The sequence below is a fragment of the Hypanus sabinus genome, chromosome 19 (genome assembly GCF_030144855.1).
Source record: "Hypanus sabinus isolate sHypSab1 chromosome 19, sHypSab1.hap1, whole genome shotgun sequence".
In the NCBI taxonomy this organism is placed as follows: Eukaryota; Metazoa; Chordata; class Chondrichthyes; order Myliobatiformes; family Dasyatidae; genus Hypanus; species Hypanus sabinus.
The window spans coordinates 35,649,406-35,671,983 of record NC_082724.1 but is presented as its reverse complement, the minus strand read 5'-3'; the positions used below and the strand labels follow the sequence as shown (position 1 = coordinate 35,671,983).

Here is a 22,578-nt window from a genome sequence, read left to right as displayed (position 1 = left end):
AGCTACCTAAGTGGTCCTTCTCTTTGCTACCATCTGGAGCGATGTTCTTCTAAAGCCATTGAGGGTGAGAATAACAAAGGCCTTCTCCTTGGCTTTCCAACAGTTAAATAGACATCTGGGAGGCTTATGGCTTGTGGGCCAGTCCTGGCATTACAATATCTAGAAATACGGTAGAGTGGCTTAGGGAAACATCACATTTTTTTCTTTCTACCAGCATGTGCTCAGCTTTTAGAGTCTGGGCAGGTAACAACAATAATCAAACCAGCAGGAATAAAGCCTGCCCTTCTTTTGGTGATGAAGCATTTTCTTTAGAGTCTGTGGTTTATTACAGCAAAAATATCCACAATTTCAAGATAGTGTTTAAATTTATTTAAGGGTTAATTTTGAAAGGTTTCGGCCAGAAACATCGACTGTACTCTTTTCCTTTTCTCAGCCTGTCCTGCTGAGTTCCTCCAGCATTTTGTGTGCGTTGTTTTGAAAATGTTAGTGAGTTTCTGTACAACATTATAAAGACCATATTAAAACATTGAGGTCATTTTCAGTTTATAACAAGATAATTAAAGACAATTATGCCTTTTGTTTTTATTGATTGTCTAACACAATGAATAATCACATGTGAGAAAACTTAATTTCATCATTAACATGGATAAGAGAGTTGATTGAAGGCAAGGCATGCAATTGAAACTTGTTAACACTAATATCCTAGCCTCCTCAATCGTTCTCCATTTCTGAGGTTAAAGTAAAATGCAAATTATAAAATTAATCCTTTTGCTTTGCTGCAAGAGCGGAGAAGTTAAAGAATATCATTCTGTATAAATCTGTGCAGAGCAGTCAGCATGCAACTATACATAAAAAAAAGGTAAAAATCTGAAATGTGGTTATTGACCTGTACAATTAAGAAGTTACATATGTTTGAAAAAGTTGGTCAGATTAGGATAGTTCAGTGATGCGTTGGTCCCATGAGGGAAAAGTAGTTGCTTGATTGTTTCAAACTGAATCCAGACATTTGCGCAATATGACAAGCAGATGTACAGGATGGTCATTTGAACATTTTGTCAACACTCCCAATATGTTCCACAAGCTTGTGGACAGAAACTCTTCATACTCACAAACAGCATTCTATTGAATACAGTTTATATGCATCGCTTGAATTGAATCCCAGGAGAGTTTTGAAAGGAAATGCAATTTCTGGTAATAACGGCTCATAGCAGAGAATACTACCTACTTATCCCAGCAATTTCCAGCAATTTCTGACTCCTTTTAGAATTAACCTTTCATATCAAAGGAGCAATTCTGCACACAAGAGACAGCAGCGCAATTTCATGCATAATTTATTCGCACTGTTCAACACACAACACAAAGTCCTTGACTTTGTCAAGGTGGATTTTACCGGCAGTCCTTCCAGTCAAGAGAATACAAATCTGGGCTATGTAATGTAACCTCATAACCCATGCTGATTTGACCATAAAATAGTATTTACCTAAGAAGGCCAGACTAATACATATTTCACCAAAAACAACAAAAGGCCTTTTATTATCAATCATGCTATGTGAAGTATTATTCTAGATTGCTTCCTGTGTAGTATGCTCTAATTTTAATCATATCCCTATTAAATATTGTTTAAATTTTGCACTTTCGCTTCTACAATATGCCACATTACTTTAACTTCCACACAGTGTTCCACAACTACACAAACTACTATCCTAGATCAAAAATATCCAAAACCACATACAGAATAATTTCTATAAACTGCTGAACACCACATTCCCCTTTGTTTTAAATTTGAACAGTAGCTGGTATTGTTATATAGGATGCCAAGACTGAGGTTCCCCTGGAGCTAAATTTAGAATTAAGATATCCTCAAGTGGCTTCAAATGGCTTTTTTTTCAAATAAGAGTGCTGACAGTATATGCCTGAGTCCCACTTTTACTTTTATTTTAGAAAGTTTATGCATTCACAATGACCAAACATTGCTCACCAAGTAAAATCTCTATACATATATAAAAGATAACTGGGAGTTCATGAAAAAAAGAATATGATTGAAAAGTCAAAACAAGCTCAGTATTGTTAAACTGTCACAATGATTGAAGGCTCAGTTATCAAATGTGAGTCTATCTCCCCAGAGAGCCAGCAAATACTTGTGTTTATCTCATCCATGCTAAGCAAAATCACTATTAATTTCTGCTAACATTTTAATGGTTATTGAAGATTTCAATTATATGACCACATATAACTTTCATGTTCCTAAGAATGCTTGTAAATTATGCTTTTTTGACTTGTGCCGTAACGAGGCTGTAAAATATCATCATTACGGTTGTCAAAAAGTAATGAAAAAAAAGCGATTTTAGAATCTATAGTTTTATTCCCTGCATCTGATCATCTTTGGATATTAATTTGCACCTTCAGTATAATTTTGTATTCGGTTACAAATGATTAGCAATTTAAAATGTGTTCCACATAAATCTAAATAGTAGAAATGAATTTAATGTGAGCAAAATCAAGCAGGGAAAATGAATTGCATGAAACGAAAATGCAGTAACAAGTTAGCCTTAAAAATAAAACAAAATCATTTAGCGAGCTGAAAGTAAACGTAAGTCCAATCCATGGCAATGTGATTTTAAGAAAGGGCCGCTCAACTAGTTTTTGTACTTGCATTTCTGAAGTTCAAAAAAGATCATTGTGGTAAACTGTACCATTTGTTATATAATTAGAGGACATCTGGAGAATTTTACTGCCAGTTTGAAGATCACAGACAAGCAGTCCTAAGTAGCTCCATTACAAAGAGTGAAGCATCATCTCAAATGAAATCAAAATGCCGTGTGAAGAGCACCATCCTGTGGATAATAAAAGAAGGTACATACAGCCTGCAATGAGAACTAGAATCTACATTTTAAAGAGAATATTGTATGTACTGTAGTATTTGTCAGTACAACTGGAAAAGAAATAGCCTCCAACAGAGCCAGCAATAACAGCAAAATCTATGTATCTTTTAGCATATCTAAATATTTTAAGAGCTTACACGGTTTAGTCAGCTACAGGAACATTGGGCATTGAGTTTTATAAGCAAGTAACCAGAGACTTTTAAAAGGTACCGTTATGGACGAAATAGAGGTGGAGAGGTAGAAAGGTTTAGGAAGGAAATTCCACTGCTTCGAACTTTAGCAGTCAAAGACATGGCCATTAATGGTGGATCAATTAAACGTAAGAGATATGCATTGGAGCATGAAGAATGAAAAAAGCTATGGTTAAAGGATTGAAGGGAATTATAAGGGATATCACAGACACATAGGAATTTGAAAAAAATGAGATTTTTTGAAAATCAAAGCATCACTTAAGCAAGAGCCATCAAAGATCAGAAGATCCATGGGAGATAGAGGAAGTATTTACTGCATCAGATCAAAATGAGGAAGCATCTGATGTCCCCTTAGACCAGTTAGAAAACCTTTTAATCAAAGTGCTGCCAAAATAAAGCACTTCTAGGATGTATTTTGGATCATATTTATTTATAGTATTGATTATTTAACTTGGTTTTTTCCACATTATTTGTTTTAGATCACATTTGGAATTAGTCCAGAAGACATAAGAACAGAATCTGAGCATTCTGCTTATTGAGTCTGCTCTGCCATTCCACCATGGCAGATTTATTATCCCTCTCAACCCCATTCTCTTGCCTTCTCCCAATATTTTAAGAAATGTTAATTTTTGAAAGGAAACAGTGTGCCTGTTATTGTTAGAGATTTATTCTCTCTGCTGGAGACAATTTAGAAACAAGCAATCAGAAAGGTTCTAAGATTCCGACTCTGCGAACATTGTTGGCACATTTAGTGACGGGGGGGGGGGGGGGAGGAAATCACAAAAAATGAAATTTGGCATTATCTTAAAACATTTTAAGATTCTTTGTTTTTTCTGGAATTACTTTTTCCCCAGACTCCTTTGCCAGTATGTCAACCCATCACTAGAGACTCCACAAAAAGAAGTCATTGGCTCCAGATGATTCTTCATTTTGCTGAACAAAAAAATCAGGGTATCAACAAATCCAAGGTCTTAAAAGGGCAAGAAAGCCTGCTGCTCCCAGGGAACTCTTTTGCTTATACTTTCAGGATACCTTGGTTGTCATTACTTGCTGTCATTCATTTGTGAATTATGTGATATTCTTTCACAGCCTCCTTCCACAGAGCAACACATCAGTCTGTCCCAAACTGATTCCATCAATATTAATGATCTGAACAAATGTCAGCATGAAATGAAATCCACTCTTCTTCAATCATCTCCATGAATTAAAAATGCACAGCTTGAGCATTAAATGTTGGTTATTTTATAGTACATTAATTGTAATGAGTAAATAATCACACTCTGAATTCATAATACATTCTTGCTCTGCTACTAATTTACATCATTCACAACAGCTCTAGTCTAGTGTTCTTTCCAAGTTACACCAGGAGGCCAAGGTTTTGGCTGGTTGTTCACGGAGCACAGAAGATCCTGAATCTGAAATAGCCCTAGTCTCGTGTCTGCTGGCTTTCTTTGGATGGTGAGCTTGAGCAAGCTTTACTTCCTGTTTTTATAATGTGAGAGTCAGGTTTGGAAATTTGCTATATACAGCATCCTCAGTGACCCCAGTATCATGCGGATGTGCTCTAATCTGTTCTTTGGGTCCTGAATGAGAGTGTTTCACTGATTAATGCACTATTTGATCCCCACCAGCTATCAGACCCCAAAACATAGCGTTCTCTTGCTCAGGAAACTCTAATTAGCTATACTCTAATCTGCTCACATTGAATAAAATTTGTGGTCTGTGCTTCCATGGAGGCAGAGGCAGGGCTGCTCGAAGCCAGCACTTGCTGGATGGGTGCTTGTACTTGATGCATCTTCAGAGGGTTGTATTTAGTAAGTGTTATGTTTGGGAAGTGAAGACCATTTTCAGGCCCAGGAAGGGAAAAGAGAACAGACTCAGGCCAGACTGTTTGCTAATCTCCTTGATCAAGCAATTGACTATCAGTTTTAAAATACTGGAACAAAGCAGTTGGCATGGTGTTAATGCAGGAGGTTTCAGGTTGCGAGTGCTAATTGCTAATCTAAATCTTGGGTCCACAGTCAGTGACAGTGGTCCAAGCACAAAGAAGGTTGGGAACCCCTGATTTAGATGTAGATACTTTCTGCTTTTGACTCAACCTGGAGCTACGTATTGGTGAGTTTTCATGTACCTGTCCTTTACTGCATACTGCAGGTAAGGTTATCGAAATTGCATTAATCTTACTAATAGCTTCTTAAATTATTTTCATAAACATTAAACATTTAGGTGCAAATAAATTAGTACGGATTATGCTTATTAGAAAGAGAGTGATTCAATGGGAGCAGGTTTCTTTGTAGTCATTAGGAAATCTTTGCCAAGAATATATATTAACACAAAACATTTCATTAAAAGGAGGACAAATATAAATATTGACAGTGAATTGCTGCATGGATTAAGATATATTGGCTGGGTTGAGTAATTCTCCGTTCTTGGCAATTTACGTGCAAATATTCTGTCACCAACCAAGGAGACATCGTCAGTTCACGGTTCATTGTGGTGTGTTCTCTGAATGCTTACCCTTTATATACTTTTCATTCAGCTGATTCGTCATCATATCAGAAACTCAGTTGTGATGTAGGGAGGAAATCTCATCGCTGATTGGCTGTGCAGTAAACTTCATGCATTGTGGTCAGGAAATTTGCCTACATTGGCTCATAAATAGATTCAAGGTCTATGTATTTGTTTTAACATATATCATTTGCTTCATTGTTCATATTATTAAATTCACGTTTGAATCTCTGATAGAACAGAATTTCTCACACGCTTTTCTGCCACTTCCTAGACTTTACTTGTGGCTATTCACTCCAAAGTAATTAAGTACAATATGGAAATGTTATGTATTACAAACTATGCAATGCTCAACAGATGTCACAGTCAACAGACCAAATAATCCATTTATATTCACTAGAATTGCACAAGTTATGCTTAGCCAGTGGTTTATATTTCCCAGGATTAGGATAAAGGACTTTAGATTCTTAGGGCATTTGCAAATAACTGACACAATTCTGATTTTTCTCTGCAAACAGTTGATACCAGGAAGTTTCATTTACCGGTAGTCCCCATGGAGTAAGAAGAAAAGTTTGAAAATTAAATTGCAGGTTAAAGTATGAAAGTTCAATACTTTCAGACTTATCTTTCAGACTGACGGTGATTACATCAAGAAACAACTAGTAAAAATTTCAATGATTCTTTCACTGACAGCTTGATTCACTGCTGTTTACAAAAATCAGAATTTTCTGAATTATCTGTCTGATGAGCATATGAAGAAAATACTATGCTTAGAAGCTCATTCCTACTTGATTGGAAGTATCCAGTTTTACTCATGGATCAAAAAATAATTGTTATTTCTTATTTATATATATTTATTACTGAAAACACCATTCAATGAAATTGTCATTTCTTCAGTAGTGCTTTTTGTAATAAATATGTATAAAATAGAATAACTGCGGACAAAGTGCTTGCTCTTTCATTAACATGCAGATTTAATGATCCATATTGCTATGCAGAGTGCACAAAAACATTAGGGTACAAAAGGTCACGTATCTACAAAAAAAAGCATCTGAGTAGTCCAAGCCATAAAGGGCTATAATTCATCTCAGTTAATTCAACAAGCTTTTCAACATATTTAAAACTACAAGCAACCATTAAAAAAAAGCCTGGATGTCACAATATTATTAGTCTAGTTTCAAACTTCCTGTCGGTTCCAAATTATAGAAAAAGGGAATTGGAACAAAGGATGATGCTGCACATCTAGCTTCAGTCCAGTTCTTCTGTATAAACTTGAACATTTTAAATGGTGTTAGATTTGCCATGCTTAGTAAAAAGTAAGGAAGTGTAAGAATTGATAATGCTGGTACTGGAATTAAATTAATATCCCCTGTAATGAATATCAGTTCAGTTTGTATGTTCAGAGAGAATAGATTAGGTTGTAGAATTATATGAGCTTTGGCTTAAAAAAATGCATGGAGAAATATATCCAAAACAGGATAAAGAATGACAGAGCAAGTCCCTTGGGCTTATTGCCTCGCATTCAGCTCTGCATTTTTTTTCTTTTTTTTTCATGTTATCATTCATAACACTTTGATTTTAGTTAATCAAAGTGTTATAACAATCACTTTTCAAACCTTGCTTCTTCCTCTATTTCATTCTTATTCTCTACCATAGCATCGCTGAACTATCCACAGTAGATATTCACCAGCCTTGAATTAAAATTATATCAATATATCCATTAATTTTGGTAAAGGTAGAAATTGTGAATAGTTGTTGGTGATTTGATTGATGATTAATCTATGAATCAGATAACGTGCTAACAGTCATTTCCAAACTCTAATCCATCAAGTTGCAACCTAGGCAAATCAGCAAGCAAATCATAGGCAAGGAAACAAGGATATTTTTGGGGTGCCTGGAGTTGCAACAGAACAGTCTATACTTTAAATAGGATTCCAGTGGAGGGAACAGTTCTACTGAACATTTAGAAATCCCATAAAATTGCTCCAACTGAACTGTACCTGCAGCTTGCAATCTGACCACTCTGCACTTTACTGCTAACTGGATTTCATTCACAGCAATGAAATAACTTTCTACCACAAATACATAATAAATAGCAATTACTAGCTTTTTTCCCCCCATGAAGCCTTCTCAGTCCCTGTAGTAGTCCTAGCAAGCAGTTTTAAATTATATAAGGATTATAACCTGTTGGATATCGTTAACATAACATATCCTTTCCCTGACAAATCTAAGTATTGAGCAAGACTTGAAACATATGTCTGCCAATACCATGAATAGACTAAAAATGCTTCAGTCTACAGCACGTTGTGCATTGGATCAGGGCCTGAACTTTGCAGTTATGTGAATAGCAAAATTGTTTGCATTTGCTGTCTGTTCGGAAGATAAGAGTCTTCTGATGTGTGTGGTTGAATTTGCTGTCACTGATAATGTATTTCAACATAGGGCTTCAATTCTAGCCTTGCTAGGTAGAATCTTTTAGCATTTAGTGATTTGACAAGAACTTCACTAGTTTTCATTCTCAAACTATTGAAGATGTTGAACGAGCAGTAACTGAGTTTTGGTTAGATATACTAAGCCCTCCAATGAGTGAAGACCAAGCCCTTCAGAATAATTACTACAAAATTCCTTGGGCTTTTAAAAAGTTGTAGTAATTTATATTCTATCTTTATCCTGCATGCATGAACCTCTTTTCAGTTCACTTTAGTTAAAGTGTTTAAGAATTTAAAACTTAGAGCAATTTTTTTCTTCCTGCTTTACGGTCCACGGACTATTAGTTGAATTCTCTGTTACTAAATGTCGGGAATATCCTAGAGTTAATGCCTGATGGAAATTACACTGGGAAGCTGAAATCCATGCTGTGAAGATTGCTAATATTTTTAATGACAGATTTCTGTTAAGGTGCTCCTACTGGATAGTAATCCAATGTAAAGGGAATTAATGTTCTTTCTGTGAAGATAACTATTTCAATGTACATGCATGTGATTTGTCCCACTCACAGCCCTTCTTGTGCAGTTTAGCTCAGTATACTATTAATCTTAAGTGGAATGTAACACAGGTAGTTGCAAGGCAGTGCATAAGAAAATAGGAGAGTCATAACTGGTTTAAGCAGTAAAGCAATGTGAAGATTCATTCGTCAGCTAAAAGTCTTTAATAAAGTAACATAGAATAGGAACAGGCCCCATGGCCCAACTAATTGCTGCCAACCACAGCATCATCTCTGTTAATCCCAATTGTCCATATTCAGCCCATAACCTTCCAAACCTCTCCTGTCCATGCAACGATCCAAATACCTCATAAATATTGCTGTTGTACTCACCTTAACCACTTCCTCTGGCAGCTCATTCCAAGTCCTCACTACCCTTTGTGTAAAGATGCTACTTCTCAGGTCTCATTTAAATTAACCTAACATCATAAGTGGCAGTGATGCTTCACTCCCAGGTGAGCTCAATGCCTTTTATGCACGCTTGGAAACGGAGAATATGAGAATCCCTGCAGCATGTGGTGACTCTGTGATCTCTATCTGACATCAGAACATCTTTCAAGAGGGTGAACCCTCGCAAGGCAACAGGTCCTGATAGAGTACCTATTTGGGTTCTGAAATCCTGTGCCAACCAGCTGGCAGGTGTGTTCAAAGGCATTTTTAATCTCTCGTTGCTACAATCAGAAATTCCCACCTGCTTCAAAAAGGCAGCAATCATACCAGTGCCCAAGAAGAGCAGGGTAAGCTGCCTTAACAACTGTCATCCAGTAGCATTCACGTCTCTGCTTGTGAAATGCTTTGAGAAGTTGGTTATAGCTTGAATCAACTCCTGTCTCAGCAAGAACCTGGACCCATTGAGATTTGCCTATCACCACAATAGTGGATGCAATCTCATTGGCTCTTCACTTGGCCTTCAAATACCATTTATAAATGTATTGGTCACACAACTATTGTTGGCAGAATTTCAGATGGTGATGAGAAGGTGTACAGGAGTGAGATATGTCGGATAGTTGAATGGTGTTGCAGCAGTAACTTTCCACTCGACGTCGCACCAAAGAATTAATTATGGACTTCAGAAAGGGTAAGATGAGGGAACACACTCCAATCCTCATAGAGGGATCACAAATGGAAAGGGTGAGCAATTTCAAGTTTCTAGGTTTCAACATCACTGAGGATCTATCCTGGGCCCAACTTACAAAGAAGATACGACAGGAACAATATTTCATTAGGAGTCTGAGGAGATCTGGAGTGTCACCAAAGACACTCACAAATTTCTACAGATGTATCATGGAGAGCATCTGATTTAGCTGCATCACCACGGAGTGTGGGGGAGGAGGTGGGTGGCACCGCACAGGATCAAAACAGGCTGCAGAAAGTTGTAAACTGAGCTTCAGTTTCAACATGGCTACTAGCCTCCAGGACAGCTTCAAGGGGAGATGCCTCAAAAAGGTGACATCCATCATTAAGGACCCTCATCCCATAGGACATGCCCTCTTCTCATTGCAACCAGCAGGAGCCTGAAGGCACACATTCAATGTTCAACCCACGAACACTACCTCACTACTTGTTTGACGGAAGAGACTGTCAAAGACTCTAAACTCCTTAGATTAAAAAAGTAACTTTTTCTCCATCTTAGCTGTCTTAAACAGTGGTGCCCAGTTCTAAATTCTGACAAAGTAGAAAATGTTCTGCCCACTCTGACTGTATGAGATTGCTGTCCATGAAGTTCTAAACTCAAACGAAGATCTTAATCCTATCTGATGTAGATAGCTAAGGATACCCTCACTTAACGGCAGTTATACTGTAGCCACCTAGTCTTCAAAGGCTAGCTTACTTCCCTGTTTATCCTCCACAGTAGGTTTAACTGCCAGAAACCCCCTCCCCACCCCACCAACGAGGAGATACTTCCAGTTCGCCAAGTTGTTAAAACAACCATTTGTTTATTTTTATTGATACATGTTTAAATTTGGAATAATTTTTAAAACACATTTAAAACTCACACAGAGGATTTCCAAATTACAAGTGATTTCTAAAGCACAGGTTTATTCGTTATGTGCTGTGTCATATGACAAGGGCGATTATGGTCTTTCCGTGACCATGAATGTCCTTGGCAAATTGTTCTACGAAAGTGATTTGCCATTGCCTTCTTCTGGGTACTGTCTTCAGAGATGGCTGACCGCAGCCATTCTCAATCCTCTTCAGATATTGTCTGCCTGATGTCAGAGGTCACATAACAAGTACTTGTGATATGCACTGACTGCTCATAACAATCATCCACTACCAGATCCCATGGTTTCATGTGACCCTGATCGGGGGCTAAGCAGGTGCTACACTGTGCCCAAGGGTGACCTGCAGGCTAGCGGAGGGAAGGAGCACTTCTCACCTCCTTTGGTAGAGACATATCTCCAACCCGCCACTCAAACCACAGGTACTATTCCTATAGGCTAAAATGACATACCGGTGAGTTGCAGATGAAAGAGTCATCCATAACAGAAATCAAAGGCAGAAGAATGGATTGTAGTCACCCCATCTTTCTGTCATTCCTCTAATTATTCCTTGAACATTCCTAACAAGCCTGACTGTTCCCTTACATTTATACTTTTTTTTACCTACTTGGTGACTTCACACATGTGATATTCTCTTGGATACCTTTGTTGGAAAACTCACACATATGACCTAAAAGATTTGGCGGCAGAGACCTTAGGCACCCAAAATTAGCACTGTGAGAGCTGACTTTCAGAGTACACAAAACCAGCTATTGATTGAGCAACAATTTTTTGTTCTAAATGATGATATCTGTCTGGTCTGCAAGCTTCCTTGAACTAACTAACTTTGCCAGTGTTGTCAGGTTTAATCCAGACCCAATTAACATAAACTCATCGTTTTACACTGCACTTCAAAGACATATAACCATATAACAATTACAGCACGGAAACAGGCCATCTCGGCCCTTCTAGTCAGTGCCGAACACTCACTCTCACAAAGCAGCCAACCCTGTGCTGATGCCGAGAAGCCTATGTTTTATAGACAGTGCTGTTTGTTTGCAAAGCTATCCTTTTAATTTCAGACTGCTTATAGTGGTCTGGGGGTGTGCCTTATTTGCTAGTTGAAAACCGTTTCTGCTGTGTCAGCCGTTGATTGGTCAATTGAAAAACTACAGCTGCCCTTTCCCATTGGTTGGCTGGTGCACCAAGGCACCAATTTCTGGTTCAGGGCACCTTAGAGATTTAAGAGTAATAGGTGTGAGAAGTTTGCTCTCTCTCTTTCCTTTGTCCCCAGTGCATGCTACACAGAACCACTGGGAGGGTATGTTCCGCGCATGCTTTTAGCTGTATCTGGATGTTGAATATTTAGTTTTGTAGTTTGTGTAACTTGGACGAACTTCAATGTTTGGTTCAATTTTTTCACTGTTGGTAAATAAATGATTAATATGCTTATTTGTAGTTAGTGTTTTCTGTCGCACTCAGCAAACCCTGCAAAACCTGCTCGCACATTACGATTATTGCTTGCAATTTACATTCAGAACTGGTTTGTGTTTATAACAAGAAGCTGAGCAAGGAATATTGGTTAGGAGTTTAACTCACTCAAAAACAACTTTCTGATCCCAGGAAGGGTCAGCTGTGTGTGAGTAAGCTAAGTAAGCTAGGCAAAAAGACTCCTTGGTCCAGAACAACGAATATGCATCACACCATATTCACACTGTCAATACCCATTGTACTTTTCAGTCAATCCACTTCTTATTCTTCTAAACTTGAACTAAAACAAGCCTCGCCTGTCCACCTTCCTTCATTCCCGGTAGAAATTTTCTAAGCCCTATTTTAAAAGAAAAGGTACAATCTTAATGCATTATGAGCGCATGTGTGAAATTTAAAAGTAGGATCACCTAATGCCCTGAATACAGAAATTTCTCTCTTTCTTCAGTACTTTGAATCAGTCTTGATGTGCCCCATAAGAGGAATTGCCAAAACAGCTAAAAATACATCTTATAAGATAGTTGCCATTTGTGTGTGCATGGAATTTTCCAGGGTTTTCAGTTTAAGTTATAAAGAAAGATGCACAGAAGGGAAGGTATTTTCATTGGGGAGAAATAATAGAGGCAATGTGATTCATGTCTGTAAAATATTGCAAGTCACAGATAAAGTGAATATTGGCAAATTGTCATGGATTCTGATCTTAGAATGAGAAACCTGATACCAAAAAAAAACATCCTGGTACATGAAAAGCTTTTACACACCCTAAAGATAGGCAGGAACACACTTCAAGCAAAACAATAAAGAATGAATGTGCAAAGGGCAGAATAAATAATCAGTTTAAGGAGGAAGATAAACATGATAAACTCTGGCTGGAACTCCGTGACCAGTGATGTTCCTCAAAGATTGATGCCGGGACCTTGATTGTTTGTGATAGATATTAATGATAGAGATTAAAATGTAGATGGGTGGAATAGCAACTTTATGACTGATACCAAGATTACTGGAGAGTGAGTTGTGGCCAGTGAATCAAAGAATACAGAGTGATATAAATCAGTTATAGAGCTGGTCAGAGAAGTGGGCACATCTATTTTCATTTCTCCCCAATGAAAATGATTCAATTCTATCCATCTTTCTGCATAACTTAAACCATAAAGCCCTAGAAAATTCCATGCACATTCAAGTAATAACTGTCTGATATAAAGTTCTTTTGGCCAGTTTGGTAAGAATCCCTCTTTTAGGACACATTAAGATTCTGTTTAATCCAGGCAAGTATAAGGTGTTACACTTTGGAAGGTCAAGTGAAATGAAAAATTATACAGTTAATGTTAGACCCCTTAATAGAATGAGGTACAGAGGGATCTTGGGGTCCAAGTCCATTGTCCGTGTCTACACAAGAGGATAAGGTGGTAAAGAATATGTATGGGTTGTTTGCCTTCATAGGTAGGGATGTTGAGTATATGACTAAGAAGTCACGTTACTGCTGCATAACGATTTAATCAGACCACAGACGGTATTTGTAGTACAATAGTTTGTATTTCTGCTCTACCCCTTACAAGAAGGATGTGAAGACTGTGGAAAAGGTGTAGAAGAGGTTTACCAGGATGCTTCCTGAGGGGAGACATGATGGAAGGTTAATAAAATTATGAAAGTCAGAGAGCGAGTAGAGACTCAGAAGCTTTTCTCCAAGCTGGAAATCTCAAACATGAGAGGATATGCTTTCAAGTTTGAGTGGGGGTGGGGAGATTATGCATGTGACCCAAGAGGCGAGATTTTTGAACAGAGTGCAAACAAAAACTTGTCTCTTGTGTAGGTGACTGGAATGCTTCACCAGGACTAGTTGTGGAAGTACGGCTGTGTTCCCCCAGCAGTTTATGTTCTTTGCCCAATTCTCATTTCCACTGGTCTTCCAAAACTTTGATGTATTTATGGGCTGCCCACAAGGTGAGTGTTTGTAACCCGGAGACAGGTAGTTCAGCCCCAATTTTTGGGTATACCCAGGAAGCACTACTGAAAATCTCTAGTGAAAGCAGCTTAATTTTAAATCAGGTCGGCATTTGACCAGGTGTGGCCTGAAGGAAGAGCATTTGAGTGGATGAACTTCCACCTTGCATGAAGGAAAATGATTGTGTGTTAGAGAGCACTCACCCCAGCTCCAGGACAGCACTGCAGGAGTACTTAAGGCAGTCCTAGGCCTACCTCTGAGTGTTTCATCAATGGCTTTAATTCCATCATCAGGTCAGAAGTGAGATGTGCACTAATATACTGGAAATATTCCATGGGTCATGCAGCATCTACAGTGAATGAAACATGACCACTTTCAGACAGTTTGTTAATTAATTTGTTCTGATATTACCTTATTGTATTTGAGTTATATGTATTGTGTTCTGTACTTTGGTCTGGAGAAATGGTATTTTGTTTGGTAGTATGCATGAATATGGTTGAATGACAGTTATGTTGAACTTGAACTTGACAGACAGTTTCACATCAGAAGCAGGAAAATAAATTAGATACAAAACAAGTTTTAAGCTGCAGAGAAAAGGGGAAGAGTGCAGGAAGAAAATGAAATTGTGATAAGCTGGAGATCAGGTGAGGCTCAATGACGCAAGTAGCAATAATGGTGGAAAACTTCTGAATAACTTGGGAGGTGCAGGTAGAAGGAGATGATAGAAAATAGATGACTCTGTGGATTGGAAGGGTTAGGTTGATCTTAGAGTAGGTTAAAAGGTGGCACAACATCATGGGCTGAAGGGGCTGTGCTGTAATGGTCTATGTTTATGTTCTATAAAAGGAGAGGTGTGGCAAGTCTTGCATTTGCAGGTAAAGGGGCCATGAAAGGGGATGAGATTGTCTGTGGAGTTGGGACCAGATCATTTCACAGGGAATGGTCTCTTTACAATGATGAAAGTGGAGATGAGGGAGAGAAGTGTTATATGGTGAATAACATTGGACATGTTGGAAATTATGGAGGAAGGTGTGTTGAAGGTGGAATGTGAAACTCCAGCCGGAAGAAGAGGCCGTGCAGACTAGAGAGAAGAAAACTTCAATGGTTCAAGAAGATGGCTCATCACACTTTCAAGGGCATTTAGGGATGGGCAATAAATGCTGGCTTCATCATTGACATCCCATATATAAAATTATTAAATAGAAATTAGTGAAGTGAAGTAATATTGTCAAAGTATTTCAACAAAATACAGTGATGTAATCAGAGCAGTGAGTTTAAATCAAACTGTCATATTTAATTAACAGTAAAAGCTATTTTCATTAAGCTTTCAGTTCAATGCAGTCCACTGAAATCACTTATGAAATAATTACACTGTACTTCGATTTGATGATGCATCAAAACAGAGTTCTAGTTTAAATTAAATCCTCACAGCTCGTTAACAATAAAAGATATCTGCATCAAAATTTCAATAGAGTGGTGCACTGAAAGTTCAATTAGAAACTGTTTCATGGTACAGTTTGTCACCATCAAAGCAGAGAATTAATTGGATAATTGACTAATTTGGATAATTAATTACCTAATTGGATGATCTGAATTTTATAAACCAATTGATAATCTGCAGAATTTATAACAAACCACTATGCATCCAGAATATGTTTTCTCTGTCTTAACGTGGATATATCCTGTGCATGCAAATTTCACTTCAAAATTTTGCTAAGCTCTCAATATGTCTGAGCAATATCCAAAGGTTTGGTACAGGCTGTCATAATAAGGCTTCTCCTGCATATTAACACTGCAACCTAAAATTGCATCATATAATTTGTAGTGAGAGGTCACACACCCACATTTACCACCGACCTATGAAAATAACTTTACTTACTCTGAGTTGTTGAACCTTTCCGCACCCTGTGGCTCATTGGGCAGCGACCTTGCCACTTCTTTAGCATTTTTGTCTGTTTTATTTTACCAACCCAGCACAGATGGAAAGTGTGCCAGATTCAAACCAGGACCACTCGCCTCGAAGTCCGGTGCGGATGCCACCACACCAACAGTCGGCGTTTGCTTTGGATGAACAAAGGGTGAAAGAGTCCTGCTTTCAGCCACAATTGTCAGATCAGTTCACGAATCCTATCATGTCGAAGGTGAGGGAAGAGAGCACCCTAAAAAAACCTACTGCAAGCAAACATCAGGCAGCTAAGCACCGATTAGTGTGCTTTCAAAACCAACAACTGTAACCACTTCGAATGTTTCTGATATTTGAAAGCAGTCCAAACATATTCCTAAGGTGCAAAAAAAAAACACGAAACGGTTCATTTTAAGATAATTTGGACAGATCTTTAAAAAATAAATGAACTTGAAAAATCAAGAAATACCAATTCCTAATCTTTGATGGTTATTAGTTTCTGTTTAATTCATATCAACCAGACCGAGATCATTGGAGTGGATTTCCCAGTGCAAGTCTTGGGGAGTTGTCTTAACTTTACATTCTGTTGTTGGATCCAGCAGAGAAATGTACAGTATTGAGCAGAAGTCTTAATCACATATATATATATATATATATAGCTAGGGTGACTAAGACTTTCGCACAATACAGTGGTAATTTTATGTATTGCATTGTACTGCTGCCAAAAAAACAAATTTCATGACAGATGTGATGTTAAACCTGATTCTAATTTGGGTCTTTTTATTTGGGACTGAGAGTGGGAAGGTGGCAGGGAGAGGGGAACCTGGTTGTGAAATGGAAAGGAAGAGGGGAGGGAGTGGAAAGCATCAGAGAAACACTCTGTAATGCTCAATAAGACAATTGTTTGGAATCAAATTACATTGCCTGGTATCTCAGGCCTGAGTATGTCTGCACCCGTGCCAATCCCCTGCCCTGGCACACTTCCTCTGCCAGTTGACTCACACCCACCACCCCCCCCAACCAAGGTGCTCCACCCTCATTCTTCCCAGCATCCTTTGCTCCCACCAGATTTATAAACTCGCTCTCTGCTCCACGTTGACAAATACAGTACTGTGCAAAGGTCTTAGGCACCCTAGTGATATTTATGTGCCTAAGACATTTGCACTGTACGGTAGCCTGAAGAATTGCCAGTGAACAGCTATTACCAATTTCACCATTAGTATATCCTTTACATGTGGAGATATCTTGAAGTTCCTGGCACTTACACGGAGAAGTGCCGGTAATTCCGACAGTATTGCTAATATCGCTCTCAAAACACTTTTTAGTTCATCTACAGTGAACGCAGTTGTAGAAAAAGGTATAGACTAATAGAAAGCTGAACTTCTCTCTATTTCCCAACTTGAAATTATTTTTTAAAATGAATTTAAGGCCAGGCACAATCACTGGGAATTTTCCAATGAAGTCCTGTGTATAACGTGTTAGCACTGCATTCTTTCCGACATAAGGGCTCTGCCCACAAGCCCTGGTTCTTAGTCCAAAACTGGTAGGGCTGAACATTTTTTTTCACTGTATGTTATTATATTTTATGCATTGTCTGAAGGGATGATGAAACCAGATGGAATAACTCTTCTGGGATCAATACTCAGGAAAATCTTTGCTAAGCAGATCCAAGAGCAGTAGATTCTGACTCAGTGGCTGGAATGGACTCTTCTGCAGAGTATAATTCTACAACTTCATGGTCCTGGTGAGGAATAAAATGTAAAATAGATCATCGCAGAAACAGCAAGGAGGATAGCAATACATGATTAGCCTTAGCAGATTGATTGCAAGTCAGGCAACATGCCAACGTCATGCTGCCTGCTAAGTTTAATCATTTTCAACGCCCATCTTCAGCAAGTACTCAAAGTATATCAGCTGAGCACATCAGCAGTGGCCAAGTAACATACGGGGTCAGTCCACACAAGTGGAGGAGCATTGTAATTAGGAATGGTGCTGGCTGATCTACCAGTATTTTTGCGACCACCAGTCCCAGGATAAATGATATTGAGTCTTATCTCTCATGCGGGTGTAGCAAGCAAGCTATGATGTCAAATCAATGGGATTAAGTTAACACAGCAAAAATATTTATTGATGTGTTGTTGGCTAGTTACATGAAGATAAGAAATAGCAGCAGAAGTAGGCCACCTGGCCCATTGAGTCTATATGGCTCCTTATCGAACGCCTTCTGGAAATCCAAGTATACAACATCCACTTGTTCCCCTCCATTCATTGCACTCAAAGAACTCCAATGAGTTTGTCAAGCAGGACCTGCACTTCATGAATCTATGCTGTGGCTGCCTGATAGAACTATTTCAGTCTCGTTACTTTATTCTTAACCTTGTCATGGTGGAGAAGCTTGTGTGGTCCTGAGATCCCGAGAGCGATGCCGTCTGGAGCTAAGCTCCTGGTAGGGTCACCCATGGCGGTAAGGTCGAGGGTGAGGTCCCCGACAAAGAACAATCCAACCAAGACCTCAACAGTGAAACAGGCGGACGAAGTTACTTCAAATTCAATGGCTGTGATGGCAAATGAAGGCTGCAACAAATCCATCAGCTCCAATCGTCATGGTTTCCATGCCATTGGAATCGGTTGGTTTGTGAAGTATCATGTGCTTCTTGGAGTGCAACATCAAGTACACGTTAAACAAATACATGCACAGGCATCTTCGCTCTGTGATAGATCAACAGAATGAAGACCTTCACCCTCAACCTCAAGGGAAAGCCTCGACGACAACGAATGTTAGTTTCAAACGTTTCCCCTTCTACCTGCTTTTTACCTATATTATTTTTAATAGACCTGGTCAGTGTTCGGACAGTTTTGGTAAATTATCACTAACATGTCTGGCATAAGTTCCAGCATTTATTTTTGTGCCCTGGGGTGCATCCCATCAGGACCAGGGACTCATCTACCTTTAGGCCCAATAGCTTCCTCATCACTACCTCTTTAGTGAGGGTGATTATATAAAGGTACTCACCTCCATCACATCCGTAACATCTCTCTTTGGCATGTTAGACATGTCCTCGTACTTGAAGCTGACAAAGTAGTCATCCGAAGCCTCAGCCATTTCCTCATTACCAAGATTAATTCACCCTTCTTGTCTTTCAAGGGAATTACATTAACTTTAGCTACCCTTTTTGGCTTTATATAATTATAATGAATTGTAGTCTCTGTTTTTATATTTCATGCTAGTTTACTTTTCATAATGTATCTTCCCTTATTGCTTGCTTAGAGGTTCTTTGTTGTTTTTAAGGTATTCCCAATCTTCCAGTTCCCCACTACTCTTGGCAATGTGGTATGCTTGAGCTTTTAGTTTTATGCCTTTCTCTATTTGTTTAGTTATGCGAGTCTGGCTCTCCACATCATCGCTCTCCTTGCTTTTAACTGGGATATATTTTTGTTGACCTGCAAAAGGGCCAGAATCTTGTCGTGGTATGGAGGCTTGTGTGCCTCAATGATCCAGAGGGCTATATCGGCTGGAGGCGGGACTTTATGCTTTGGCTCTTGGTAGGGTCACCCATGTTAGACAGGTCAAAGGATAGAGGGCACACTAAGAGTGGTCCGCTGGTCCTCCAGGTTCAGGGGTTCTGCTCAAGGCTAACAACCCTGACTGGTAAAACAAAATTGTTAAGGAAACAGCAATGAAGAATCCTTCTACGTCTGAGTGTGACACTGTTCCCGAGTCACTATCTGGGACTTGTATTCCTGACAGTAGTGAAAACCAAGTGTCAACAAATACACTCAAAACTTCTATAGTTGTACCGTGGAGAGCATTTCGACAGTCTGGTATGGAGGGGCTACTGCACAGGACCGAAAGAAGCTGCAGAAGGTTGTTAACCTAGTCAGCTCCATCTTGGGTACTAGCCTACAAAGTACCCAGGACATCTTTAGGGAGCGGTGCCTCAGAAAGGTAGCGTCCATTATTAAAGACCTCCAGCACCCAGGGCAAGCCCTTTTCTCACTGTTACCATCAGGTAGGAGATACAGAAGCCTGAAGGCACAGACTCAGTGATTCAGGACCAGCTTCTTTCCCTTTACCATCCAATTCCTAAATCTGACTTTGAAGCTTTGGACACTACTTCACTTTTTTTAATATACAGTATTTCTGTCTTTGCACATTTTTAATAATCCATTCAATATAAGTAATTGATTTACTTGTTTATTTATTATGAAGTTTTATTTTATTTATTATTTTTTTCTCTCTCTCTGCTAGATCATATATTGCATTGAAATGCGGCTGCTAAGATAACAAATTTCACATCACATGCCGATGATAATAAACCTGATTCGGATTCTGAGGAAGCTACTGACACAGTGAAGGAAGCCCTGAACACCACCAGAGATGGAGGACCTTCATTACTGCCCTAAATGCCAGTGGCGTAAGGGACAGTAAGTAATTAAGTATGTTTGTAGAGTACTATGATAAATCATGGTCCTGAAAAACATTGTCTCGTTTTTACTGTGTACTGTACCAGCAGTTAAGGTCGAAATGACAATAAAAAGTGACTTGACTTGACTTGACTTTTGAAAATCTTCCACTGTTCCTTAACTGTCCCACCATGTAATCTGTGTTACCAGTCTATGCTAGCCAGCTCCTCCCTCATCTCATTGTCATCTTCCTTGGTTTAGGCATAATAAACTGGTTTCGGATCAAACTATTGCACCATTTGAATAAGAAATTCAGTCATACTGTGATCTCTCTTTCTAAGAGGATCACTACCTACAAGATAATTAATTTTACCTGTCGTATTGCACAAGACTACATTACAGAGTAATTTCCCTTGTAAGTTCACTAACACGCCGTTCAAAAATGCCATCATGGATGCTTTCTATGAAGTCCTCCTCAAGACTGCCTCGCTGAACTTCATTCACTCAATAAATATGCAAGATAAAGTTCCCCATGACAACTCTGCTATTCCATTCTTCCATGCATCGTATGCTTCTCGGTTTATCGCCTGGGCCACTGTAATGATATTATTTGCTGGCCTATAGACAACTCTCACTACTATTCCTAATCTCCACCCAAATGGACAAAACATTCCATTCTATAGATCTCATATTGGCTCTAGCTATCGGCCTGATCTCATCCCTAAAAGTGCTACCCCACCTGTTTCACCTCCCTGTCTAGCCTTCCATATTACCTGATTCCATATCCCTATCACCTCCAGCCTGCAACCATGTTTCGTAATAGCCACTGAATTATATCCCTTTGTGCTGCCTCAAGTTCACTGACCTTGCTTCAAATACGACAGGCATTTCAGATGAAGTGTTCTTGCATTCATTTTCCCTTTGGAATCTAGTAACCTTTGCGTCCTTTGTATTTGCCTTTTCTGTACTCTACACTGACTTCTGTCTTTACTAACTTTTGCTTTGGTCTATACATTGCTTCCCTCTGTCTCTGACTGGATTCCCATTCCCCTTCCATATTAGCTTAACCCAAAAGCACTAGCAAACGATTCTCCTAAGACATTGATCCCAGTCCTGGCAGGTTTAGACCATGCGGTTTGTACTGGTCTCACCCGCACAGAGCCAGTTCCAATGCCCCAGGAATCTGAAATCCTCCCTCCTGCCCCACTGCTCTTGCCACATATTCACCTCGACTACACTGCTATTCCAATTCCGACTAGAACATGGTTCAGGTGGCTATGGACTCGGCAGAAGCAGGGGAGCATCTGGAGTGTGGTTGTTCTTCAGCAATGAAAACTGATTGCTGAGTTACTTTGGCTCTTGTACTTAAGAATGTCTACGTTGGATCCAACTGAGTCCTGACAAAGGGTTTCAGCCTGAAACGTCAACAGTGCTTCTCCCTGTAGATGCTGCCTGGCCTGCTGTGTTCCACCAGCATTCTGTGTGTGTGTTGTTGGATCCAGCTGTTGGTCAATCCATCAGGGTGAGCTATAATAGAATTGTTCATTTAGGCTGTCAACAGAAGCTTGCACTTGTTACAAACCATTTCAGCTTAGCAGCCACACTGCCCAAACACAACGTGCATCGTGTGCTGAAGTTTTTCCCTTTTCCCAGGAAGGTGAGTTTGCACACAACTGGAGGAAGTATCCGTTCAGTACAGGCCAGACAAGCTTTTCTGTGCTAATCTGAGGATGGGAAGTATACTGGAAAAGGGATACTGAACCCAGCAAAAGGTCGCAAAGCATTGCCTCCTCAGCATATCCCTGCTTCCTCTCACGCAGTGAGCAGTCTCTTCCGCTGTGCAGCCTGCTGATGGTCATTGCTTGTCCTCGTCCTCTCGCTGTTATACTGCTTTACTACAGTCCTACTCCCATGGAACATGAATCTGCCCAACTGCTAGAGGGAAGCAAGACAATAATCCAGTTAATGGCCAGGTAAGCCATAATGACCACATGCATTGGATGGATGGATGGTATCTGTTGGTGGGAGCTATGATTTGTTCCCAGTATGGTTTCAAAGGTAGTCATGAGGGCATAATAATAGCATGAGTTGTGTAGCCAGTGTACTATGTAGAGCTGTAATGTGTGCTGTCTCATTAGCTACTTTATTCACTCTTTAGTATAAAAGAAATAAATGGACATTTAAAAATAGAAGTGTTATATTCATGAACAGTTTGCAGAGTTAGCAGATATTTATTCATTGATTGAGATACACCATGGAATAGGCCTTTCCAGCCCTTCAAGTTGCACTGCCCAG

At 39.2% G+C, this 22,578-nt stretch overlaps 1 long non-coding RNA gene across 2 annotated transcripts; it reads left to right on the top strand.

Moving 5' to 3' along the window:
- Window positions 1-11,817: 11,817 nt before the first annotated feature.
- LOC132378126 (uncharacterized) lies at window positions 11,818-20,410 on the top strand. 2 transcript variants are annotated; one of them, XR_009506894.1, is made up of 3 exons: window positions 11,818-11,867; window positions 15,951-16,117; window positions 20,129-20,410. It is a non-coding gene; the product is annotated as an uncharacterized LOC132378126 (long non-coding RNA). The 2 variants fall into 2 exon arrangements; XR_009506895.1 differs by lacking the exon at window positions 11,818-11,867 and adding an exon at window positions 13,849-13,975.
- Window positions 20,411-22,578: the final 2,168 nt, after the last annotated feature.